This window comes from Corvus hawaiiensis, chromosome 5, assembly GCF_020740725.1.
Source record: "Corvus hawaiiensis isolate bCorHaw1 chromosome 5, bCorHaw1.pri.cur, whole genome shotgun sequence".
NCBI lineage: Eukaryota > Metazoa > Chordata > Aves > Passeriformes > Corvidae > Corvus > Corvus hawaiiensis.
Window position 1 is genome coordinate 25514088 of NC_063217.1, and position 27689 is coordinate 25541776.

Consider the following 27689-nt stretch of genomic DNA (forward strand, 5'->3'; position numbering starts at 1 on the left):
GGAAGACCTTAGCAGCTTTCTAAATCCTTACTATGAATCACAGTGAAGGAAAAAATTTAACCTATATGGGGGGGAGTTATTTTAATTTCATTTTCTTTTCTGTTGACCCTTTCACTTTCTAGATTTCAGTGCTTTCACCATGAAATAAATTTCATTTAATCTAAGCATGAGGACTCTTAATTATATTGAAGGAGCTTTTAATTATGTCATTTCCAATTATGGTGGAACTTCTTTTTGTCTGAGACTAATGAAAGGTAAAAGAAGTCAGAGTGCACTTTGGAATTAAATTGGACTACTTTTGTGCTCTGGTCATTTCATGCCAAGCAAAGAGTACTCGAAGAACTGATAGTCTTCCTTGATACAATTTAAGGCCTGAAAGTTTCTTTTATATCAGGTGTATGTTTATTATGTCTATTTACTAATTTCTAATCATACCCACTGTGTTCCTGTACAAACGCAGAAGGGATGAGGAGACATAAATACTAACCATGGTCAACCACTCGAATTGCCCAGTGCTTCCCCTAAAAAGTAACTACCAAAAAGAAATGTTCCTTCAGATAGTTTACTGCCTCTGCGTCCCTCTGGAGCAGTTCCCACTTAACCCAGTCAGCTCTGGACGCAGCAGGCTGCGGGGGCCAGCCTCCGGAATCCAGGAGACCAGAGGTCTGGCTCGTGGGTCCTTCCACAGGACTGCGGCAGTAGAGGCAGGTGGCAGAGGAAGGAGGCAGGCTCAAACCTGGGTAAAATCTGGGAAGTTTATTGTGCCCTCAAGCACAAGGTCTCACCTCCCAGGGAAACCCAGCTCGGAGCCCCGAGGTGAGCCTGTGCTGAAGCTTTTATGGGGGGGTGTTGACAAGGGGGGGATCACAAGAATAACCAAACAGTAGAGGGGAGGGTGTGGTAAACAGGGTAAAGGGCGCACAAAGGAACCAGTCATAGGAGAAGAAGGGATGGACCTTTTCCCCATGGCCAATCACTCGACGCTCCAGCCAGAGCTTTCTAGAAGCCTGGGAGGAGTGCCAGCGCGATTGGCAGGGGCCTGGGAGGAGGCAGAGAAGGAAAGTAAAGCAATTAATATGAAACAGGGAGGGTACAAACTGGGTTATTGCAACAAATACAAATCTAAGGGGAGATCCGGACTGAACCAAACAGAAACACACTCCCACAGTTTACATCTTAACCTTTCTTTTGTCAGATCTTTTGATGTCCTGAGATGGAGACTGTGCTGCTTTGGGATGGGATAGGACTCATTTTCTTTATAGTCACTAGTATGGGTCTGTGTTTTAGATTTATGCTAAACCAGTGCTAAAAACACAGGGGTGTTTTCATTACCGCTGAGCAGAGCTTACATGGCGTGAAGGCCATTCCTGCTCCTCACACCACCAGCAAGAAGGCTGGTCATGCACAAGAATTTGGGAGGAGACACAGCCCAGTTAACCCAAAGGATATTCCAGACCATATGGAGTCATTCTCAGCATGTAATACTGAAGGATGAAGAGGGAATGGGGGATGTTTGGAGTGATGGCATTTGTCTTCCCAAGTCAACGTTACACGTGGTGAAGCTGTGCTTTCCTAGAGGTGGCTGAGCACCTGCCTGCCTGTGGGAGTGGTGCAGGCACTTGCAATATTTTGTTTGCATGCATGACTTTTTTTCCCCTATTAAACTGCCTTAAACTAAACCCATGAGTTTTCTCACTTTTGCCTTTCTGATTCCCTCCCCCATCCTGACATGGGGAGAGTGAGTGAGTACCTGAGTAGGGCTTAGTTGGCAGCTGGGGTTAGACCTAGACAAGGTCAATGCATGTGACTACAGAAGTTGGTAGGAGAGATGTAAAAACATTTTCAGAAACAAAAAGACTTAACATTTTATTGAGCAAACGTGAAAAGAAAATAATTTTCTCTCTACTGGAATTTGGTTTTAAACATAATATCAGAAGTCAGACTGTACAGAAAATTAGGATGAAATGCTCACCCCCTGTAAAACTAGCAGCAAAATGGCTCCTAATTTCTTTGAGGCAAAGATATATGGTAACTAGCTTTCCTAGATAAACACAGGGGATATTCACACAAAAATTTGAGATTTCAAATATAAAAGGTGCTTTAAAGAAATTTAATTTTCCCTATAATATTCTAATTTTTCTCTTAAGGGCATGCTTATATTGCCTTCCAATGTGCTGCTTGATCTTCATAAGTTTTATTATTTAAGAGTATAAATTAGCTCTTATATGTTTCAATAAATCTTGTCCTTATTTCAATTAATAAAAGAATATATGTAAATTAAATAAATCTGTGGTTAAAGCATAGCACATATAATATCTCACGGGGTTCTACAATGTCCTGTTTTTCTTACACAGAGAGAATATCACATCTTCCTTTGATATAGGGATGGACATAGTAGATTCACAAAATTTAAAGCTCCTAATAAAACTAAGAATTGGACCAGGGACTACAGAATTCCTGAGGCATCCATAGTCTCGTCCAAATACTTTTTATATGGTCACAAAATAAGATGCTCTTATCAATTCTGTTCTCAGGTTTCTATCCTTCTGAAACTATGTGGCTGTCTGTAAATTCAATACTTTTTCTGGAAACAGTGGATGAATTGGGCTAAATTAATATATTTTTCTTTCTGAATGAAAATATAATGATAAATGTTTGAGAATTTGTGTATTTCTGGGTGCAGTGTCTTTCAATTTGCCATACCAGCGCTTTTGTGTTTTTACGTCAAAGTTACATTTCTGGGCAAACACTTTACTGGTGTATCAATTTACTTTTCAAATAATTCACAACTCCAAGAATTATTAGTTTATACAAAACCAGATGGTGTTCTAACTGTAAGACCGTATCATAAACAATATTTGTACCTTGTTATAAAAACATAAGCAGTATTTGGGCCTAAGTAGCTTCTTTTTGCCACCCTGGAAGGATTTTCTCCTTGCAGAAAGGGAATTGGCTTGGCCACAGAGGAGTTCTAAATTAACAGCAAAATAATTGTTAAGTATTGGAGAAGAAGAGCCTTGCAAGCTTTGAATTTTGGAAATAATCTGCAGGTTATAGACATATACAGTCTTCAGGATACAGCGATCACTGAGGGTGTATGTCTTACTGTTTCTGTGTATTTGGGATGAACAAAATTAAATCTCCCCTATAAAGTCGAAACACTGTTGCTCCCATGAGGACATGGGATTTACATATTCTTATCACTCAACCTACAATAATATTCCCTAAATGGGCTGGTTAATTATCTGAGGGAAAAACAATCTCCTCCTCTTCCTGTAATACTTAGAATCATAGAATTATGATTTGCACAAATTGCCTATAGCTGATTTCTGCATGCTATTTTTTTTTTACCTGAGTTAAGAGTGCCAGAAAAAATGCCTCTGGTAATTTTTGTAACTTACAAAGTCTCACACATGAAGTCACAGATTTAATTTAGATGTGTAGTGGAACAGAGTTCTAGAAAAAAAAAGGAGACTTTTCTTGAGATCTGCAGTTAGTTTTTACTATAAAAATGAAGTTCTTTAAACTAAATTAAACACCAGAAGAAGTTTAATTAATTTTTACATTATTTCGTGGTGCTAGGCTTGACTATTTGATATAGCTTTTCCACAGCTGATTCCACATATCCATGAAATACAGGATGCTTGTTAAAGCTGGGCTTGAATGGCGATCCTGGTCAGTACTTCTGGATCTGGACAAAGGGATAAAAGAAAAAAAATTGTGTAAAAGAGTCGTAAAGTGTTCTTAAATAATAGCAGTACAACTGGTACAAAAGAAGGTGAAAATATCCTACAGGAAAAATTAGATGTCTTGTAGGCAGGAATTATACAAATGGAGTATCACAATTAAAAGGTCATATATTCAATGACTGCTATGAATTTCTGCAATGAAGTCGTGGCTAGCTAGCAGAAAATGTCACAGGAACATTAAAAGATGACTGTAACTGATTTGTCAGTGGGACTATGACCTATTGCTGATGCACAGACTGTGAAAAAGGTAGATAGGGATATTTCCCATCATTCTGCCTATGTTGGTTTTCTGAGGCACGCCACATAATGGTAACCAACCTAAAAAGTGGTGGAAGGAGCTTATTGAGAAAACCTTATGAAAAGCTGGTCATGACACTTAAAGAAAGACAGAACTCCTAAGGAACTGCTGTTAAAAAGACACAGAATGGTGCTCTGTGAGACAAAACTAAAAAGGAGACAAAACTAAAAAGGCCCAATTGGCTTATCTTGGTAAAATTAAGGCTGAGTAAGTGTATGAGTATGCTCTTCAATCAATACATCAGGAATCAACTTTAGAAAAGGTAAACAAAAAATATTGGCAACAGAAAAAAAGAACAAAAGAGGACTTCAGGACATAGCCTTTCTAAGTTGAAATGTTTCCTCCCGCACCTTTGTATTTTTCTGATTTATTCACACAGAAAATTCTAATTTGCAATGCAACAACCAGGTTGTTCTATGGTAACATACAGTTATGGATTAGAAAATTCATGTATCTCACCAGGATTTGACACAACTCTCAAAAGATCAGAGATAAGGAGTTTTATCCTGTTACCTTTTCATTCTGTGTTTCAAATCAAAAATAGCAGATGACCCAGCTAAATATGGAAAATTTAAATACCAAGTAAACATCCTAATAAATTGCCTGCCAGCAACCATTTAAAAAATTATTGCACTTGGAAACACTGAAATCACCTAAATTGTCAAGAAAGTAAAATTCATTTATAAATTATTTATCAAATCTTAATCTATCACATCTATTATGGATATTAAATAATTTTTCTGGTTAGTATATATTCATATATTATACACACTTTTAGCTGATGGAATTCCATAATTTCAAAAGGATGGGAACTACCAAAAATCTACACTAGAGTAATGGTAATGTAGAAATAAATAGGAATTTTTAAGACCAGCAGTAAATGCATTCCTAAAGGAACCAATGGGCAGAAAGCCTAGTATTTCACATTCCTGTAGTAAACACCGTAATGAGGTCCCAGTTCAGGACAAATATTTATAGAACTGCCTTACACACTTGCTAATCCCTTCCCCCACAGCAGTCACAGCACAGCTCTTCATGTATAATGGATGGCTTTGTAAATGTGGATGAAATTCTTATGTCTGTGTGTGAGAGACAATAGCTTTCAGAACACTGTTAAATGATAGACGAGACCTGAAATCATCATGAATAAAATAAAAATTAGTAATGTATTCAGTAAGTTTGAATGTTTATTTTGATGCCAGTATTTTTCAGACAAAAATATTGCAACCCTCTTTCCCAAAATATATCTTGAGTAGAGAATACACTACTATGTCTTTCTGTACTTACAAAGTTCTCTGTGCAAAGTAAGGTGTTTAATAGAAAAAAACGCCTGGTTTTGTCCAAAAGCTTTTCAACTATTCTGGCTTGTACCTGAGTGGCTGCTTTTATATCTTTGCTGTCAATGCATTTTTAATGTTTTTAAATTGCCTTGTTCTTACTGACTTAGGCTGAAATTCTGCTGTCACCATCTGTGAAAGGTCGCCAAATAGTGGTTAATTCGCCACTGCTGATTTCTCAGTGGAAGAGACAGGTTTTCCCAAAGTAACTTTATGCGTGTAAAAGCAAGATGGCAAGAAAATCAGGAAAGTGGGGAAATTCAACAAAGAGAACTAAGTAGAGTAAAATGAAGAGATAGATATTTTTGATGTAGGTGTAATAATTTACTGCCAAGACAGCAGAGACACTTCCACCTCCTCACTCTATTCCTATACCATGTCCAAAGGATGAGAGCAATAACAGTATGTCAGCAATGTCTCATATCTGTGACAATACCTGTTGTTAGCCATACACAGACACAAAACAGCTGATTGTAATTGATTAAAAATCTTTAATTTTTTTTTTTTAATTGGAGATAATTCTCCAATCTGCCTCTGAGATTTGATGCAAGAAACATTATTTCTTAGAGCTTAAGGCTGTAAGGGGAGAGAGATCTAGTTAGACCCCACTTGCCACAAGATATTAAATTTCATCCATTTAGCCAGTAGGAAGCCTAAATATTTTAGACTAACTTTGTGAAACTGAATTGTGAATCAGAACCAGACTATGCGACTTGAAGATCTGCTCCCAGCAGGGAACTGATATAGGCAAGATGCACACAACTGAACAGAAAAAGAAAATCATACTCCACACTGAAACGGGATTTTCATTGTAACAAAAATACATGACAATTAATAGAAATCCCAAGTATGTAAATAACTTTAGTTGGGGAGGTAAGGAAAGGGTTGTTTCTCTAGCATTATTTAATAAAGACTCATATTCTACAACATCAGAATTTTCTCTGAAACTCTTGATGATTTATAGCTTCTTTCAGCCCTCATTGATTCCTGTAAGTTCTGTGTGCTTTTAAGAATTCAAAGTGGATGTGGTGGGTTGGCCCAGCTATCAGCCAGACAGCAGCACAACCACTCACAGAATCACAGACTGGCTGAGGATAGAGAAAACCTGTGGAGGATATCTGGTACAAACACCCTGCTCAAGCAGGGCCACCTACAGCCAGTTTCCCCGGATGGCTATGGAATATCTCTAAGAAGGAAGGACCTAGAACCTTTCCGGGCAAACTGTGCTAGTGCTTAGCCACCCTCACAAATACAAAGTGTTTAGTGGTGTTTAGAGGGAACCTCCTGTGTTTTAGTTTGTATCCACAGCAGCTTTTGCACAGAGCTTGGGCTGAAAAGAGCCTGGCTCCTTCTTCTTTTCACCTTTCATTCAGGTACTTACATACATTGATAAGATTCCTCACTGAACCTTGTCTTCTCCAGGCTGAATAGCCTCAGCTTTCTCAGCTTTTCCTCATGTGAGAGGTGCTCCAGTCTCTTTGCTGTCTCAGTGGCCTATCACCTTTGCTGGACTATCTACAGTATCTCCAGGTCTCTAAACACTGGGTAGCCCAAAACTGACTGAGAGCACACTCATTCCCATTTGCTCTGGAATGAGGAGAAAAGAGAAAGAAAGCAAGAAAACTTGTGGATCAAGATAAAGTGAAGCAAAAGATGTATGCTTGAGCAGAGAATAGAAAAAAGGCACTTTTCACTGCCTCTCATTAACAGGCAGTTGTCCAGCCAGGAAAGGAAGACCTCAGTAACCGCAATGGTTACCTGGAAAGAAAACATAACCACACATGAACCCCCCTCCTGATCTTTCCTTGAGCTTTTATTGTGAGGGATGACATCACATGAAATGGAAAGGGATGGGATGGGATGGGATGGGATGGGATGGGATGGGATGGGATGGGATGGGATGGGATGGGATGGTGTAGGACAGCCCTTTGGTCCATTTGGGTCTTGGTTTTGTCCCTTCTAGCCTCTTTCCCACTCCCAGCCTACTCATGCAGAGTGCAGAGTGGGAGAAAGATAAGACCTTGATTCTGCATGAGCACAGTTCAGTAACAGCCAAAGCTCTTACCTGGTGTGTTTACAGCACTGTTTTAGCCACAAAGCCAAAGCAGGCAGCATATGGGCTTCTCTGAAGGGACATTAGTGCTACCAGCCAGACCCAGCAGCAGTTATAAATGGAGAGACTTTGCACATGAACATTCTTGGAAAAAAAAGCATGAAATGAGTGAAGATAAACAAGAGAAAGGGAGAATATAGCATGTTTATTACATAAATAATCCTGGATGTTCATTTTTCCTTAATATAAATCTGAATTCTGTGAGATTGAGAACGTTCTGGAATCAGACCTGACTGCAACATGGAAAAAGACACAAACATCCACAGAGGACTTAGAAGATCCTGAGAAAACTTACAAAAATTAATCCTTCCTCAGAAGTCCTGCTTTTCATTCTGACCTTCACTTACCTATCTGATCTCAAAATCAAACGAGCTTCTTAAAGTGCTTGTCTACACAAGACTACTCTCCTGGCATTTATGCTTGATTAGAAATGACTGGGTAAGCTCCCAAATAAAAAAAGCTAGGTTCATGTTTACTTATTGCTGCTGGAAGCCTAAAAGGTCCTGACACAAACACAGCCTCTAGAATTGGGCATCGCAGTAGCAATCATAGGGAAATTTTGCAAACTGAGCAACCAATTTTGTCTTTTTCACCCAAATTCTAAGGGCTAAGGGCAAGCCCATCTAAGTCTCATCAAGAAACAGATGCAGACTGAATCATCAACCTCATACTGATGCCACTGCATTTCCTTTTGCTTTTTTTCCCCCTCCATTTTTATTCTTCTAAAGTCCTTTCTACTAAGCTCAATAATGTTTTTTTACAGAGTTCTGTGACATGGCACTCCTAGGAAATGCACTTGTGATTCTTACCTAAAAAGTGCATTTCTGATTGCACTTTACAATGAATAGCTGGTTTAATGCCACAATTTATGTAAGAACGATTCAGCAGCACACATTAAGACAGGTCTTTAAACTAAACTGAATCAATATGTGGTTCAGAAATTTAGAACCAATTACAGCCTCTCTATATTAAGATCTGGTGCTTGGTCATTAAATGAAATATTTTACAGAGTCTGACAGAATTGATGGAATAATCTGAGATGTGTATCATTTCATTTGTGACAGACTTATTTTCCAGACCAGAAAAGTCTGGCTTGCAAATTATGGAATTCTTGATTCCGGAAACCTGAATGGAGAAGCTTCAAATGTGATTTTCTGTGTTATGATTAATGAAAAAAACCTAGGTTGAATAAAATTAACTATCAGTTTTAATGACGTAAATATTAGACCATTACAAATCAAAAAGCTTGCATTTTGTGAAAGAGATTTTCACTGTTATATATGGAACTGTAAAAAATATAGTGATCCTCTAACTGAAGGCTATACCACAGAGCAGACAAAGAGGACAAATTATACTGATTTAATTTCTGGAGTTCCTATATTTTAACAAATGTATTTTCAAAACTTATTTATATGTATATTTATGTTTACTTATATTTAGGTGTAAAATATATTTTTCCATACCTTTTAATTTTCTACAGCAACACAAAATTTTATAGCTACAATAAACTTTGAGGGCAGTTGTACATCCAAAACTACTACATTAGGGAAGCTACAATAGCATTAATAAAACACATGTAGATGACATTTGTACATTTCCTTTGTTTTTTCTCGTTTATATATTTTGTGGGTATGTTTAATTTGAAATGCCTTAATCTTTTGAAAACCACATAAATTCAAACCATTTTCCACAGATTGCTTTCCTTTTTCTGGTTGTGATAAAGAATGAAGTTAAACCTTTGTCTCTAATATTAGCCATGAACTATTTCATACAACTAGTGGTAAATTGTAAAAGTCAGAACTTCATTAGATGAAAAATATCAGCACCAATGAGGCAACAATTGTATAGTCAGTAATTCATAAGGAAGTTGTCAATTGCATGTGAGGTAATGTAGGAATAACAGTAGAGAGAGATATTAGAAATTAAAGCAAAGTATTAGATTCCTCCAGTGAAGAGAAAATTTTTCAGTTTCTGCTCAGTGTAGCACTTCTCTTTAGCTAAAAAACTTTAAAGAAACTTCCTCACAATAAATAACTTCCACTGTTAAAAGCTCTCTCTGATGCTGGAGATTTGGGTGAAGTAAACGCTCCTTTGACTTAGTACAGAGACAAAAGACACTCGAGTCAAAACTCTTCCTTTAATAATTCAAAGGTGTTCTCCTTTCTTTAGAAACAGCTCTTTTCTTCTTTTTAAAATCCATCTTACAGGTAATGTTAAGGCTATTGCAGCTTTCTATGGAAGGTTATTTAACTCTTTTCATGGTAGTTCTGTGAAATACTCATAAACAATCATTGCTACATGTAAAATGAAACACTATATGTTTCCCATTTAGAGTTATTTATTTAAGAGGAATTCAAAATGGTACTTATTGAGACTATTACAGGTGGATTTGATTTATTCTGTTTTGATTGTAGTCTACATCAATTCCTTCATGTAGGTCCAATAAATACTACTGTCTAGAAGCTCTGACACAGTGTAAGGGAGAATTATGAAACCCCATGTGGGAGCATGAGATCATTGCTCATAAAATGAGATTTTCCTGCTTATGGAATGAAAATAAAAGGTGTAAGATTGGGTATTTATCTTTTTGTTCAGATCTATCAAGCTCTCAAATAATCAAATTCATATTTAATTGGAAATAATACAGATAGATAATGGATGATAGTAATTACATACTGTCATAAGTTTACAGTTGCACTCAGTAGGATATGACATGCAACTGATATTTTATGAATATAATTTGCCACCTCTGTGAAAATTTTAAGGTTTGGTTCATTGTCAAACACTGGTCTTTACATGGTGGCCTCTGTGTTTGTGGAGTTGTGACCATTACACAACTCTGATATTGGTAAACCAGTTTAAGAATCAGAATATCAATCTATAAATTCTGAACGTGGTAGGCATTCCTTTTTTCCTTTTTATCTTTTATGGTTTTCATTTATTCCTTTTTGATTGTTTGTTTGTTTGGTTTTTTTTTATAGATAAAACTAGGTAGAAGGATTTCCTTTGAGGCTTTAAGCCAGCATCTATCTTACAATTCAAAGTCATCCCAGTTGTTGTTCTTGACACCTTGATACTTGTCCCTCAGGGGTCCATATTGGGACCAGTGGTACTTAATATCTTTATTAATGACATAGAGGGATTGAGCGAACCCTCAGAAAATTTGCTGATGATAAGATGCTGAGTGGTGCAGATGACACTCCTGAAGGATGGGAGAGAAGAGGGACCTGGACAAGCTTGAGAAGTGGACCTTTGGGAATTTCATGCAGTTTAACAAGACCAAGTACGAGGTGATGCACCTCAATCAGGACAACCCCTGGTATCAACACAGGCTGAGGGATGTTCAGATGGAGAGCAGCCCTGCTGAGAAGGACTTGGGGGTGCTGGTGGGTGAGAGGCTGGACATGGCCCAGCCATGGGCACTCACAGCCCAGAAAGCCAAACGTGTCCTGGGCTGCATCCAGAGCACCGTGGGCAGCAGGGCCAGGGAGGGGATTCTGCCCCTCTGCTCTGCTCTGGTGAGACCCCACCTGCAGTGCTGCATCCAGCTCTGGGGTCCCAGCACAGGAAGGACATGGACCTGTTGGAGTGAGTCCAGAGGAGGCCACCAAGTTGACTAGAGGGATGGAGCAGCTCTTGTATGAGGAAAGGCTGAGAGAACTGGGTTTGTTCAGCCTGGAAAAGAGAAGGCTTAGGAGTGACCTAATTGTGTCCTTCCACTCCCTGAAGCGAACCTACAGGAAAGATGGAGCGAGAAAATTCACGAGAACATGCAGTGATGGGACAAGGGGAATGGTGTCAAACCGAAAGAAGGTAGGTTTAGATTAGACTTTTTTACTGTGAGGGTGGTGAGGCACAGGTACAGAGTGCCCAGAGAAGCTGTGGATGCCCCATTGTGGGAAATGAAGTTTCAGGGAGCTCTCTCACAGAGAGCTCGCAGGTGCTGACAGAATACATAAACAACATTGTGCTTGAGCAGATAGAAATGGATGCATGTTTCGATTTGCGGCCTTGACGAAAACTTCCTGACTTAGAGCAATAAGCTTTTGCAAAATTAAAGCAAATGCAGTTTTGTAGTTTTGAAATAAATATGCCTTATAAGAGTAGAAATGTAATAAAAATATACTTTATACAAGAAGTAATAGTGATAAATAAAAGAGTAAAGAGTTTTGAGTTTAATAATAAGTTTTATAGTAAAGTTTCTTAGAAAGTTAAGTTGTATTAGTATAAGCTTGTGCAATAGGCTATAATAGCAATATGCTTATTGGATAAGAAAGTACGCATTGCGGCAAAATTATACACTGTTGATTGGTAAAAATGTGTAGCAAGATTTGTGGCATTTGCTTATTGGCTAAAAAAGTTATGAAAAGCCTTGTAGACATATAGTGAGGCGGGCTGCTGCTTCTCCAGCAAGCTGTTGCTACCTCACTGAGTTGCTGCTACCTGGCATCTGTACCTGCTGCAGCTCCTAGGCCTACTGCTTCTGCTATTGCTACTGTAACTACTGCCTTTGATATTAGAGATGCTGTTGGTAATGACTCTGCTGTCTCATCCTTCAATAAACATGAGACTGATTCAGCAATAAATCATCTCAGTGACATCTCGTGCATACTTTAATCCTGGGACAATCCTGGAAATCCTGACACCCCATCCCTGGAAGGGTTCAAGGCCAGGTTGGATGGGGCTCTGAACCTGATCTAGTTGAAAGTGTTCCTGCCCATGGCAGGGGGTTGGAACTAGATGATCTTCAATGTCCCCTTCCAACCCAAACCATTCTATGGTTCTATGATTTGGCAGTCACAAGACATTCAAAAAGATGTGTTGATGTGAAATGCAGTTTCTCTTTGTTTCTTTTGCTGCTCAAGACTTGTAGTTCATGTTACAAAAGCAATAAATTAAAAAATATAAACCTGAAAATACTCCAGAATGGTGGAGAAATATTAAGTTCAAAGTCTTTACTGCAGTTGAGGTGCAGAGATTTCCTTTTAAAACTTCTAAGAAGCTATATATTTATAAAGATGAGAAATAAACCCTCTGCATTCATCTGTGGGATATGGAAATATGAGTTTGAGAATCCAGAGTCAACTATCTACATTACTGCTCCTCAAGTGAAGGTTTTTTCATGCTTGAGCTCCTGTTTTAATTTGGGTTTAGGAAAAGGTACCAAATTAATTAAGCAGCAGCATAATACAGTCCTTAAAGACAGGGGGTAGGTTGAATAGTTCCATAGCAGTGATTCCTAGGACAACAATTATTGCTGATAAACCTTGAACTAAAGGAACCTGATAAATACGGCAGAGTAATTTCTTTCCAATAGGGAATTACTTGTACTTCCTGTCTGAGTAAAAATGGAAAATACAGATACTGAAATTTCTCACAAGTTTTTCTTACAAGTTTTTTTTCTGGAATATAAGCAGCTGTTCCAGGATATCCTGGTATATATCCAGGATTCCCGCCCACTGCTTATAGTAGTTAATAGGAAAAAGTGAGAATGGTATTTATAATTTGCTCAGATCCTTTCAAGGGCTTTTGAGGTTTTAGAACTCAATTATTAGAGATCAACCTCTGCAAAAGGATAAAATTTCAAAATCTACCACCAGATTATTAATAGCAACAGACTAAATAGAGATATAGTGATTAAATATCCTTTTATTAGGCCATATTAACTGTTAACATTGAGAAGCCACCAGGTGAAACAGTCTCTGAAAAACTCTTTTGTATTTCTCTGAAGCAAGTCTTCTATATTTTGAAATTAATCTGAAGGAGCATAAGAAGAGTCAGGTTAAACCTGTAAATGAACAGTCTCTCTTTCTTTGTAGTAAGGATATCATTAGGTCTTCTATAGAATTACCAGAACGTTTCTGCCCTTAGAATACGCTTAGGTAGCCTATTCTCCAGACTTCAGCTGATTTCAGTTATCACATTCAGGGTCATGATTTCTTACTAGTTTTCACCAAAGCACTTTTCACATTACATATTTAATTTACTTTGAAGCCTGGTTGGGCTAATACAATGTTTGATATTAATGGTTACAGGCTCCATCTCCCATTGATCTTATGAATTAATAATTTCAAGTTTTCTGCTCACACTTAAATTCACGTAGAAAGGTAAGAATGCTTTTTGAACCTCAAATAAGTGTACTGCTGCTTCCCTTTTTGTTTGGGTTGTATTCAGAGCTGGTGTACCACCACAGAATATCCCTAGGAACAACGGTAAGATTTTTCCCCTCATTACTCAAAAAATATGTACATGTTCATTTCTGACAGGTTGCACTATATAAACCATACAGTTTCAAATCATCTGACAACTACCATAGCACGGCCATGTGCCAGTTCTCAGGAATACCAATATTTACTGTCTCCAGAAATCACTCTCGGTGTGTAGAGAATAATCAGCTGCATAAAAGCTTTCAACTGATGTCAGTCCGATGATTTTTCCACTCCATTTTTCTTCCAGAGACAGTGACCTAGTAATAATGAGTGGAGATAATAGACACTACAGCAGACAAAGCTGACAACTTACGGCTTTGAGTTTTACTTAGGAATAAAAGTAAATAAAATATTTTTTATATTTTTCTCCCCCCTTTTGAATATGGCAAGAACCAAGCCAGTAGTGCCTGAACCAGCTCCCAGAAACTGTCAGGTCCAGTGCTGCCATCTCCTCTTCTGGGAGTTCCCATGGCAACGTCTTTAGCTGAAGTAAAAGGAATTACATATAGATATTTAATTTTTTTTTTCCCCTGGCTCCCCCCTTCCCCTCCTCTCTGTGCCAGTTCAGAAAAAGTGTTGCTCTCTCATCTTTGGGGCGCTGAGAATTGCCATTGAGCCACCCAGCTACATTTGCTCTGTTTGTTGCATTTGAAAAATCTGTCCTAGTTCCCCTCTGTCTCTTGGGTGTCTGATTTACGACATCAAACAAGAAAAAAAGGCAAGAGGGACTTTCAAGAGTGGAAGTTCTTGTGGGGGGAAGATGCTAGCCCAGAGCTGTATTCAGTTCCGGTGCTTGAAAAACACAACATGTTCAATTTTTATTTTTTTTTTTAAATTTGACTGCAATTTTCCAAGGAGTGTGGCTATAATCCTTAAAGATAAGACATCACACATGAACTTTAGCATCTAGAACCATGACTGCAGAATATTTGCAGATGCTCAGATTTATTTCAGTGAATTGTGCTCTGATGAGGTTGGTGGTTGCATTGGCCACATTTGGCAGCTGATAAAGGCCTATAACTACAGCAATTACCTGCGAGAAAAGAACCTAAATCTAGGTGAATTTTTTGGAAAATTTTGCAAAAATGTCATCAAACTGTCACTCAAGAATCAATTAACATTTTTTTTTTCAGCATGCAGGCCTACTGGAAAGAAAAGCACAGTGACAGGCATACAACACCCAATTCTTGCTCAGACTGCAGTTCCAGTGAGGGCATAGATGCTGGGTGCTCTTGCACAAAAGACAAACAGGTTGTTCCTGGTGTCCCTGCTGCCAGCTGTGGTGAAATCAGCAAGCATCCTTCCCAGCCACACTCGGCTTTGAAGAGAGGAACACGTATCCAGGAGGAGCACATGTACAGCCCAGACATCATGAAGAGGACCAAAGCTGTCTGTGTCCGTGGTGTGAGAACAGAAAACTATCCTGTTTCCCTTGTTTTGGTTCAAGGTGAGTTTAGTTCTGCTGTGAACTTAAGATTTCTGCTCTGCCCCTGGGCCAGGGTTTACCTCAAAATGTCGTTTGAAGATGTGAGGACAGATAGCCAAGACTTAGATGTGGGGATGCTTAAGACACGATATGTCCTTCAGAGAGCTGGAATGTGTTCCCAGGTTCCTGCGGTTTGGTCTGGGACAACACGAGGGAACATATTTTGCTGAATTTGCTCTGCGCTAAGAATGAGGATGATTCAGGTTCATGTTTCTGAGAAGTTAATGGCTTAGCTGGAAGCAGAGGTTATGCAAGAAGTAGGTTATATCTCCTACATCAATTCCTGGCACCCACAGTTTTGTTTTGAAAATTATAGAACAAATAGGAAAACAGAGGATCATCAGTACTGTACCGTTGTGCTCTGCAGCGTTTCTCTGTGACAATGTATCAGGTAGCTGTTTTAATCATCCCACTGGGTGCTCAGATGTAGCTCTCACATCCCAAAGAGATTGTGTGCAATATGGGGGTGTCAGCCACCTTTGCTGCAAACAGACATGAATCCAAGCACATATATTCAGTTTTTAACATGATGACATACAAAGCAATTTAAGATGACAGAGCCTTGAAAAGATACCTGAAGAATTTTGTAATATCTATTAGGAATTACCAAAAAAGTATATAATCAGAGTGGCAGCATCTACAAGAGAGACTGTATTAATAGTTTTTGTAAAAATTTTAATACTTTCAACTTAAAAGTATACCTGGAGTGGGTCTGCAGGAACTGTACGAAACAAACTAATTTGTTGGGTTTGTTTTTCTAAGAACTCTTCCTGAAACTTTGGTAAGGTCTGTGTGGATGGTATGCCTCTCCTCTTTAGCACTCTAAACCCAGTGAGAACTTGGCTTGGAAGAAAGCCTACAGCAAATACCAGACTCCAGAGCCCTAAGGTGAATCCCGGAACTTTGTGAGCAGAATTTCTCTGCACTGTTACAAGGAATGAGGAAATTTATTTTGTAAAATAAATGAAACCAATACTGATTTAAATTTGTTCGAGAAGTTGTGAAATAAGTAGGAATATTAGAGATTTTTCTTGCAGCAGAAGCATTCACTAAATCAAATATGTATATCCAGTGCACACTACATCTTAGCTGTTTATGTTCTAACTACATAATTATGATCACTAATCATCTTAAATTCAGAATGTCCCTTTCTTCAAAGGTGTGAAAAAGAGCTCTATTACATAGTTCAAGTTTTGTTCTTGGTTAAAAAAAAATGTGCACCTGTCTCCCTGCCCAGATCCTGCTTTGAGCATCTTAAAAATCTCCCTTGTTTCTTTCATTTCATTTAGTTGCTGACCAAAGAATTGTGCCTTTAAAATCCCGTGCAGCTGTTTTTTTTTCCAGCTTTGTCTTTTAACCCAATTATCAAGTAAAAAATTGGTACAATCTCTCATGGCAAACAGTTTGCTTTTTAATTATGAAGAAGCCTGTCACCTAACAAAGAGTTTCACAGGTGAAGGGTCTGCTCTGATCCTCCACTGACTCAACATTTTGTCTGTTCCTTTTTCAGTTAAAGAGAGCTCTTGGAACGATACATCACATGGAGGTTTTCCCCTTCCCTTGACAAATGATGTGGATCAAAGACCTGCTGTGGTAAGAAGATTAAAAAATAATAATATGATGATAAAACAGATGCTAGCAGTGCTGTAAAGACCTCATGTACTCTAGACCCCCAATAATGATGATGTATGTCCGTACAATAGGAGCATCTCACCAACTGATGTCAAACATTCTGCTTGTCTCATAGTGCATATAATCGAAATTTTGTTTCCCCCATATAGTTCACTAGAAGTTCTTGTATTATTCATGTATGAGCAGTAACTGGAATGAATAAAATACTTTCACACACTAATAAAACTAATGAATCATGAAGTAAGATTTAGGTACAAGGGCTTAGGCATGCTAACAAGTTACTGTGTGTCAGCTGCTTCATGACAAGTGTGCAAAAATACGCAGTTAGCAGCCTATAAAAATTTAACCTTTTTTTACAGATTCCCATAAAATATGTTAATTGAACCTTTTTCTATAAAAGCTATTTGATAGACTTTTTCTTGGAAAACATCTTTTCAACTTCCTTTTTGAAGGAAACTCTATAATTAATTTAAAATCTAAAATTTCTTTGAGTATTTTTCTGAATTTCTTTAGATAACCTTTTAATAGGAATGTCTTTTCTTACTAGTGTTAGTAAATACAGCATTTCCAGAACAAGAATATTGCTCCTTCCTACCTCTGGCCCCTGCTTCTGCATGTAACAGGCTGCATTCTTATTTCCCTTGGTTTATTTTCAAGAGTATCACCTTAAACATTCTCTGGTTTTAGTAAGGGCAGTCCCACATTTTCACTCATATGGTTATCTCAGTTTTTATTTGAGATCTCTTTGTGTATAACCTGCAATGTATTCAGTGGCATCAAGAATTGAGGTTTAACTTTCTAAGCACGTCAGAGGGAATTTAGATGGTGTTTGAATCCAAATGCTTATGACCTGAGTTTATCCATCCCACTATTAAATAGAAACAGTCCTTTTAAGCCTAAATTGCCTTTGCTTAAAATTATTTTTTTAAAAAAATAAAAGAAAGCAATTTATTAACACAAGACGCTTTATGTAACTGCATAAAATGTGGACATAAAGTGGGCATAAAAGGAACATCTCACTAACATGTCAAGAAAAATATTTCATAATTACATTTTTGCTAGTGATATTTTTGTATTTATGTGAAACAAAAATTTCATACTTTTATTATTTGTAACTTTTTTTTTGCTCGCAAAGAGGAGTTGAATGAACATTAACATTTACTGTTAGCTTTGATTCCTGGAGAAAAGTATAAGTGAATTGTTTCTTTTCTTCCCTAAAATTTATGTCTAGCTTATCTTCTACTCGTAGACGTACAATGCTTCATGTTTTTTTCAGCTTTACTGGAACAACTTAATATTTTAAGCAGCTGAAGCTTGTGCACTGCTACTTTTCTTCTTCCTCTTTGATATTATTAAAGGTTTTGTCTTTATTTCTTACCTCTGGGCTTGCTCCAAGGCCTGTAGTTACCAATCGAAATATTCTCTGTCAGAAATATATTTTTTCATGCTGTAAATTGATTCTTCAGGCATGAAAAATCACGTGGCTGAAACAAACTAAGCAGATTCTTGAGTACCTTTAAAACCAAAAATAAAACCTTAATCTGTGTCTGATTTGTGCCATACAAGATAGATCAGAAATTCATTTCACAGTGAGACTATTACAAAACTGATATATAAAGACATGATAATAAGGTCATGTTACTGTTAGCGCCCAATTCATTTATTCTACTCATGGATTTTTGGCTAGTTTAATCCTCTTCCTGGCTTTGGGTTTGGGTGAGTGAAGGGGGTGTTTCTTCAACTTTCTTCCTGCCTTTTTTCCAATACACCAAGTGCTCTAGTCAAAAGATGTCATCAGGCTGCTGATAACACACTCGTCCTTTGTTATCTCACTATTTTTTGATAACTTGCAAGTGAACACTGCTCTTCAGTGTCAGAGAAGCATATTTGCTCTTAGGGGCTTGATTCACAAAGGTGGTTTACATTATATGCCTGGCTGTCCCATGGATACACAAAGAGTGTTGAACAGACCTTTTCCAAGCTCTCAAAAATTTTAAGCTTCATTTGTGTTTTTGTGTAGGTAGTAATATCATATTGCATCAGTACCAACATTCTTTTATTTGCAGGCAAAAAATGGCAAGTTAGTATGCCTAAACTGTAAATTCTTGAAAGCCAGTCTACTTTATTTCTTGTGTGAGGTCTAATAGAGTATTGTCTTAGTGTCTTGTATGTGACTGAAGATGCCAATAGCTTTCATGTTAGAAAGCAACTAATTGTAAATGTAGACTTAAAAGTGTGTTGAAATATATTGCAAGCCTGCAGTCTTATGTCAAGGGGTGTAACGAAAAAAATGGAATCAAGGCCTTTTTATTCTCACATTTATAATGAATTGTGCATATTCTATTTCTTTTCGCGTCATTTTATACTGAAATAAAATAATTTTTAAAAATCACTTAGGAGCATTTTTAAGATCTCCAAGTCTCTTCTCATGAAGGGAATGGCAAAATGTCCTGAAGTGATATCATGAACTATCATTAGGCATTTGCTTGTTAGCTTGAAGTTTGAAAATTATGGCTTTCAGAGAAAAAAGGAAAACAGCATATAGACTGTGTGACCCTTGTTCTCCTAATTCATAGGCCAAATAAATTTCCAAATCTGGGGAGTAAAATGCTATTTCTTTCCTAAGGTCATCTCTATATAAAGGAGTGTTCCTCTGTTACCAATCCATGTCTCAGCAAGTTTCTAGTAGCATAGCAGTTTGGAGCACAGGATTACTTGGAAAAGGATATCTTTAAAAGTTGTTAAAAAGACCTATTGAACAGTCCTTTCTGGGACTGGCATGAGTCTACCATGTGCAGAGCCAAAGGAGTGAGATCTGAGGAGAAAAAAATTGCTGTGTTACAAAAAGCATTTAAAAGTCAACATCAGTGAAGGTATATCTTGGGTACTCACAGCACATGGGTAAACAAAGGACTAACATCTACCAGAAAGCTGAAGAGATAGTAGCAGTATTCTCTCTGAGATCTACTAAATACAATGGTTTATATTAAAGAGAGATGGGAAAAAATAGTGTAGAAAATAGAAACCCTTTCAACAGCATCATGAAATAATACTCAAATTATAGTGCTAAAATTTTAAGGATGATATTTATTTGCCTGTTGCATGCAGGTGCAATTCCCTCAACACTAAAGATAATTAATTATATGAGTTAACAGCAGAAGAGGTCCCTGGAAGAATTGTACATTTGGGTAGTGAAATGGAAGTTACTTAACTCTCGTCTCACAGGAGACACTGGGTTATGCCAAATGATGTTGATTCATTGTCTCTAATACCAATTAGTAATTTTTTTAATGGCAAACTTACGAAAGAAACTAAATGAATTCCTTTCTTAATGTAGTAATATCTTTCATTAACAATAAACAGCTGATATTACTGGAGGATTTGTGCAGTAACAGGAGCAATAATTTGTAACAAATGAAAGTAATCTATGGTACTGCAGAATTTTAGCTGTATAATTTAACTTAGGTAAATTATTAATGCTATTAAATTGTTAGAAAAAGTCATATGCGAATGAGTTACAGATTTCAAACATGGATTCATTCAGGCCTGAATGAAAGTGCTGAAATAAAGATCAGTCCTGAACTGTAGGAAAATAAGTTGTGAAGCACTGCACAAGTGCTTAATTTAGGATATTTATCAAAGTTTAATTTAAAAAGGGATTTGAATACTTGTTGCTTTCTGATATACAAATACTGGAGATGGTATGGTGATAAATTACCCAGGATGTGAAGGTCCCATTTCTAATGCTGTCATTAACTGTTCTTAATAAATCTCTTGTCTGAATTCCTTTCTTTCTGTGACACTCACATACCACTTTATAACAACACAATGATATGAAAACCATTCAAAACCAATAGTGCTGTCTGTTGCTGTGAACGGATGAGTCACAGTAAAGATGAGTGTGACCTGGGTAGACTGAAATCTCTCATTTAGTGAAGAGGATGGGGCCCCTGCCCTCTCCACAAAAAGTCCAATTGAAGCATAAGAGATGTCAGTATTTCTTAAAACTTCAGCTGTAACTTTAAATCCCAGCTTTGATAAAAGCTTTTATGTTGGGGCCTGTTTCCAGAACCAGAGGCCTGTAGCGGATGTCACTGAGCGCAGTAAGTAAGCATACACATATAAATATCCACAAATGCATGCACAGCCCCACACGTGCCTACATGCACATATGTGGGCGCTGCAGTAGTAGCAAAGTCCACTAAAATAAGTGCTACTGAATGTGTTGGTAGCAAAGGAGTCTTTAGCAAGTCAGCCTTCCAGTTTGTCCTGACCTCTTTTTTACTGGGTGTTATTTTACTTTTTGCAGCAATTATTAGCACTTCCTCACCTTTACTCATCATTTTTATCTTTTGCTGATTACCTATTTCAGCTTTAGAAAGACAGTTTCCTAAGACATGTTAATTGATCTTTCTATCCTCAAAGAGATAATATTGGCAGTAATTGATATTTCTAAGGGCTTCTCTTTTTCTGCATAACAGGCTGTCTTCCATATGTGTATATGCACAAAATTTGCTTCTAATGGCCTGGAATTCATCTTAGCACTCTGTTATTAAAGAAAAATGATTAGGTGTCTCTTTTTCTACACAGTCAAGATATGTATGGCGCATGCATAGGGAGAAAAAGGTCCCTGTATCATTGCAAAGCAACTCTTAACAGTAGTTTACAATTAAAAATTATCTACCAGGGGTTTAAACACATCTCAATTTTCTCCTTCAACCAGTTTGTATTCTACCAAAGTTTTGGTGCTTATGTCTCCTGTATATTGCTCAGTTTGTTGGAAAGCTATCAGTGAAGTGAAAAAAAAAATGCACACAGCTTTGTCTGCATAGCAGAAGAAATCTGGATGCTGATGAAAATTAAGATAGATAAAATAACAATTAGAAAAATGAGCTAATATTCTGATTTGGAGCTAAGAGCTAGTCTAATCAGAAGGTGATGAGAGAAACACAAATTTTCCCAAAAGAAAATAACTGTATCATGAAAAGCCAGCCAGTCCAATCCTGTGAAATTCTACATATTCCAGCTCAGTCTGGCATGGGTTATTCAGCTCCTGCTTTGTCTCTGAGAGGGAGCTGATAGTTTTGCAGATTAAAACCATAGCTTCCAGTCTACTGGGACCAATCAGCTAATTTATGTTTAAAGTGTTGCAAGAAGTTGAATTAAATACCCAGTATCCTAGCAAGCACATTTAATACTGTCAAAGGGCTATTTTTAGCCCTCGAGGCATGTAATTACTAGCTCTAGTCCATAAGGGAATTTCATCCTGAGAGATTTTCATTAAATTTCAGAAGGATCCTCCCTGCTAGTGGTAGCTGATACACCTTAAAGAATGTTCAGCTTTGTGCCAATGGGACACTGAGGCTTCCAGAGAGTGGAAATTCATAGAGTTGACATGGGACAACCCATTTCTATCAGAATACTATTATGTTGATCTTGCAGCTACTTGTTATTTCTGCTTTCCTAATAGCAAGAAAAAGAAATAACTCAGAGAAAGCTCTACCATGAATAAGACTCAAGCAATAAAATACTCCAGTCAGGTCTGTCAGTCACTTTATTCTTCACAGTATTAGTGTGTCTTCTTATTAATGAAATGGATTTTTGTTTGAGAATGGCTGATTTCCCATAAAGTTATGAAAATATGCTAAAAGCAGCACCAGAGACTCTTTTTTACAGACAAATCTTGCTATTATTTATTTCTTCACCACCAAGGTGAGGAAAGGAGAAATTTTTTACACTGTTATTGTGAAGTACTTTTCATATTTTAAAAAGCTGGTCTAGTTTAAACATAAATAATTTTCTTCTACTGATTTTTTTTTTTCAATTGGGCAACTCATGGATAGCACTCTCCAGGTTCAAAATTTTCAGCTGACACCTGCTTTAATTTTCTTCCTGCTTCCTCAATCAAAAGTACCATGACAAAGGAGGTTGATGAAAAAACATATGAGCATTTTTAAATACAAAATTTCACTGTAAAATGAAAATTATTTAACATTTAGCAATTAATTATCTATGTGGCGACCAAGCTAATATTCTGAACACCTACTGTAAGCCCTGATTTGTGTAATTAAAAGGAAATACAGAAATAATATTTTTTCTTCCACCAGTAATGAATTTTGTCCTTACATGTCAAATCAATTTATTTTCCCCCAATATTACCACAATGTATTTTTCCTTCAATGCATGCACACTTAAATTTTTTTGCCTCATTGAGCACTAAAAAAAGGGAAGCTCAAGGAAAAAAAAAAAAAGAGGAAATACAAAGTCCAGTATGATACAGCTGAGCACTTAAGACCAAAGGATTTCAGGTAATATAGATCCAATCTGGTGTCAATATACAGGAAAGTGTAATCCAAAACATAATAAACCTTGCATATCAACACATTTCCATATGAACACTCTTATCATGTTACTGATTCTAGTAGTAATAATTTTGCATTAGAGGAATTGCTTTCCACTATACCTTCAGGCAATATTTGTCCCCAGCCATATACAAACAGAGTTTTAAAGAACTGCTTAGGACAGCCATCCTGCTGAGCATCCCCATTTATCAGAAGGGCAAAATGGTCTGGCTTAAGATAAGCCATCACAATAATACTCTTTCACCCATTTAGTAACAAAGCATGAAGAATAATCTTAAATATACTTAAAGTCTAATTAATTTAGTGTCTCTGTAAATCATGCTGAGAAATATCTTAAAAATTAGAAGCACAGAGCAAAAGGTGGCAATGTGCCTGACAGCACTCTGGGAGTACTGTATGACATCACTGGAATTTAGGACCTACAGTCACCAGCTGGTAACATGCACAGCTCTTCACATGCATCAGGTACAAGCAGAGGACACACCGATGATGTGAACAAAGAAAGATACTTCCATTACAAAATATCTTCAAATTTATGGTAAAGAATCATTAAATTACCCTATTCTATCTCCTTGCTTTTTAAAAGTAATGAATGCCAGTCAGTTATATGTGACTGGGAACTATCAGTTTTTATATGGCAGCGACAGCCTCACTAGCAAGAAACTCCATCACCATATGCAAATAGATATGATTAGGTTGTTTTTTTCCAGTCATGTTTGCCATTATTTCTTCTTAATTCTGTTCCTTCTAATTTAATGTTGCATTGAGTGCATGTTATTTCCTTGCCTAAAAAAAAGAAAATCACAATTAGTGTATCTGAATGGCAAGATGCCATTTCCTTGCCTGAGAATGATAAATACATTGTTGCTAGGAAACAGTTTCCAAAGACAAAATTTTTGAAGGACAGCAATTATATAGATTTTTAAAAAGTCCCAACTATAATCGTAAAGCAATGCAAAAACCTAGACAAAAGTTCCCTTGTGGGATTAGAAGAGGAAGGACAGAGAGACTCTGTAGGCAGAGAAAGCTAGTTAATAACCTGTTTTACTAGGCAATCCTTTTATTACACATCCTTATTTTACCCCTTTTCCTATACAATGTAAAACATACCTTCCTGAGACTATAATTCAAGTCGTATTCAAGCATGATTGTAGCTCCCACATTTCAGGCATAGAATCAGATCTTCAAAAGCATTGTCCACAAGAATAAAAACAGGTTAGCTCAGAACTGGGCATAGTATGACTCTTCCACAAAAGCATTGGCTATTGCATATTTGGCTATATTTTAATTGATGTATTAAAAAAAAAAATTATATATATTATATATATATGTAAAAGACTGGATAAGTCTATTTTGAAAGTCCCAGTAATGTGCCATCATAGCAACCTCAGTAAAAGCTGGGTGAGGTGACAGCTGCACTAAAATTGTTCAGACACTACAAATGTTTTTGCATGGCCCAGCTGCCAAATATGTGAGATTTTTATCTCCTAAAGTGTCTTTTAGATGATGCTGATTTGAGAAGACCAGATGCTACTATGCCTGACCTTGCACCTCTCAAGAATATTCTGTGTAATCTTGCTTCTTGGGCATAACTTTAGAGAAGTCCCTGTTCTGTCCCTGGTCCCAGAGGCCCTCTTGTCCAGTCAGGGGTCTCCCCATACTGTGGGCTCCAGGCAAGGTGAAACCCCCACATATTCCCCAGGGAAGCAGTCACATACTCAGCTCACAGCCTCTGCATTGAGCAGTAAAGAACAGATGCTTTTTCCCCCGCTGTGTTCTTTTCACAGCAATCCCTTGCACATGCCTTCCCTGCTAGGCTTTCCTTTGCTTGGAGACATCTTCTGTAATAACACCCATGCTGCATTTCGGAAGCATCTGTAGGAAAAACGCAAACCTGCTCCATCTGCTACCCTCGTTCTCTTTCAGGGACAGTATTTTTCAGCAGCTGTTTTCTGATTAGAGGTTCAGGCACAGCCGTGGGAGGCCAATAGACCCTTCAACACCTGCAGTGGCCATGGCCAGTAGAGGATGTATCCTTCATTGCACTGATGGGAACTTCCAGGACTCAAGGCAATTTTGTTGCAGAAAAAGAGAGTGCCTGCGAGTTCAGAAGATAAAATTACATGTATGCATAGAATTTGGCAGTAGCACCCTAATTCTTGATTGAGATTCTCAAGTAACATAAATAAATACTTAGCAGTCTGGCCAGTATTCAGCTTCCTCTCATTGCTTCATTTGCCAATATCCAGATGAGATTTTCCAGTCTGTTCTGTAAAACTCCCTTTTTTGCTTTATTTTTTCCTTTTTTTCTTGAAAGTTGTTTCCAGAAGATAACTAAATCTCACAGGTAGTGAAATTCTATCAGAAGGCAAAAGGAATAAGGTAAAGGCTATGAAGTCAGAGCTCAAGGGATGCTTGGTTGAACAAGAAAAATGCTGCTGAGATATTCTAGCTGTGCAGGTGCATGAGACAAGCTATCTATGTAATGATCATTTCTTTTTCACGGAAGGGTAATTCTAACATTCCTTTGTTCCTAACAGTGGAAATGAGTTTGGGGTTTTTTTCAAAATGCAAAGCTTCCATTACTTTCTTGATGTAAACTTTCAAATCTAATCAAATTTCCATTATGATTAGGAGAATTTAATATTTCTATTGTATTATAAAATAAAAAAAAGTGCAAAATATATGTAGGCAGAGAAAACATGTATAGTGTTACAACTAATAAATACAATTTTGCGGATGCATAACTGAATTCAGGAATTCCTTTGCATGAACAGTTTCTCTCTTCAGCATTTTCGATGCAAGGTAAACATCTATTCCTAAAGAAACAATAGTAACACGATCCTGCCCAGACAATGACGATGGAATTTTTCATTACAACAAATTAATATTGAAGTACTGGTCGCCATTTAAGACTAATTTAAGTACAGAATCATAAAACCATAGAATCTATGAGGTTAGAAAATACCTCCAAGATCACTGAGTTCAACCTTTGAACATCACCACACCATGAATCTCATACTGTTGGCCTCAGCCCATTCATCCAGCCTGTCCAGATCCCTCTGCAGAGCCTTCCCTGCCGTGGAACAACACTCCTGCCCAGCTTGGTGTCATCTGCAAATTTATGCACTCAATCCCCTCATCCAAATGGTCTTTAAAGATAAAGTCTTCTTGCAAGGTATCCTAGTTACATAGAGGCAGAAGTTCCCTAATACACAAATTGAGAAGCATATTTTTCTGATTTTAAAGTTTTGTATTTTACATTAGGTAACAATCACTTTTACTGGACTGCATTTATGCCTGTAATATGCTCAGGCATTAAAACAAAATGGGCAGGGCAACCAAAAGGAAATATGCTTAAATAGTTGTACTAGTTTGAAAACAAACCAGAGGGAGGCACCAAGTCACAATAACAATTTAACAGGGAAATAAAAAAAAAAAAAAAGGCAGAAAACACTAGGTTAAACTGACAGAGTCAGGATACAACCTGACACCCTGTTAGTCAGGGTGGTGGTAGCAGTCCAATAAAATGGTGGCTGCAGTCCTCCTGAAGTGGTGGATGTGGTTCTGTTGAAGTGGTGATCCTGTAGAAAGGGTCTTCTCTTCCTCAGAAGGTCCAATAGTGGTTACATACCTCCTGTCCTCTGGGATTCCAGTGAAAAAAGTGTCTGTGGTGTTCAGAATCTCAGATTATATCCAGGATGGGATGCTTGGTTCCTCCCTCTGGGTGGAGCATCTCGAAATGGGATGATGAGTCATGAGGCCAGGCGTTGATGGGCTCATTAACAGAAGAGAGTCTGGAGGGAGAAGGCAAGGAAACACTGCCCCACCTGGTTTCAACAGCTCATGAGGATGGTAATAGAATACACTGCAACCCAGGACAATGTCTCAGAATATACTTGTGATTCCTAAGTTGTGTCTCTGGGCCTCTAAACTAATGGCTAAATAAAAAAACCCTTAAGTATCCAAGGTGACAAGTACAGTCCCAAAAGGCTGCCCTTCACTAGCTGTTTAGTTAGGGAGATGATTGAACTTCAAATCTAAAAACTTTGCTTTTAGGACCCTGCAGTTTTACAGCTCCAGAAACTGAGTATCAGGTATGTCAGGTATGTCAGGTATCCCACAGACCTCACTGAAACTCTCAGTCTACACAGTCCTTAGGGACTTCTCAGCCCTCTGAGGTTTCCAGTCTGTTGGGTATTCAGTGTTGGTATCCAAGTTTTTGCAGCAAAACTCAACAATGTACTTCACCAGCACTTGGCACCAAACAAAAGCCATACAGAACATTAGTGTCAAGCATGCCCTAGCAGCCACAAATTGTGTTCTGGATCAAAATATCTTTGAAAGGCAAGTTATTCTGGAGGTATTTCATGTATTCAAAATATTTTCTCTGTGTTTTTTTGTCAAAACATGAAAAGAGAATTTCTTGACACCTACTCTGGGATTGCCTTTTCTCTGGATATATTAAGTAATTATATTTGTTTCCTCATTCCTCTGTGTGTA

General features: G+C 37.5%; 1 long non-coding RNA gene across 1 annotated transcript; it reads right to left on the reverse strand.

Annotated features, from left to right (window-relative positions):
• Window positions 1-3171: 3171 nt before the first annotated feature.
• On the reverse strand, window positions 3172-18569 carry LOC125326549. The gene is made up of 3 exons (XR_007203883.1): window positions 18203-18569; window positions 15545-15674; window positions 3172-3691 (listed from the first exon to the last, which is right to left on the reverse strand). It is a non-coding gene; the product is annotated as an uncharacterized LOC125326549 (long non-coding RNA).
• Between the last annotated feature and the right edge of the window lie 9120 nt (window positions 18570-27689).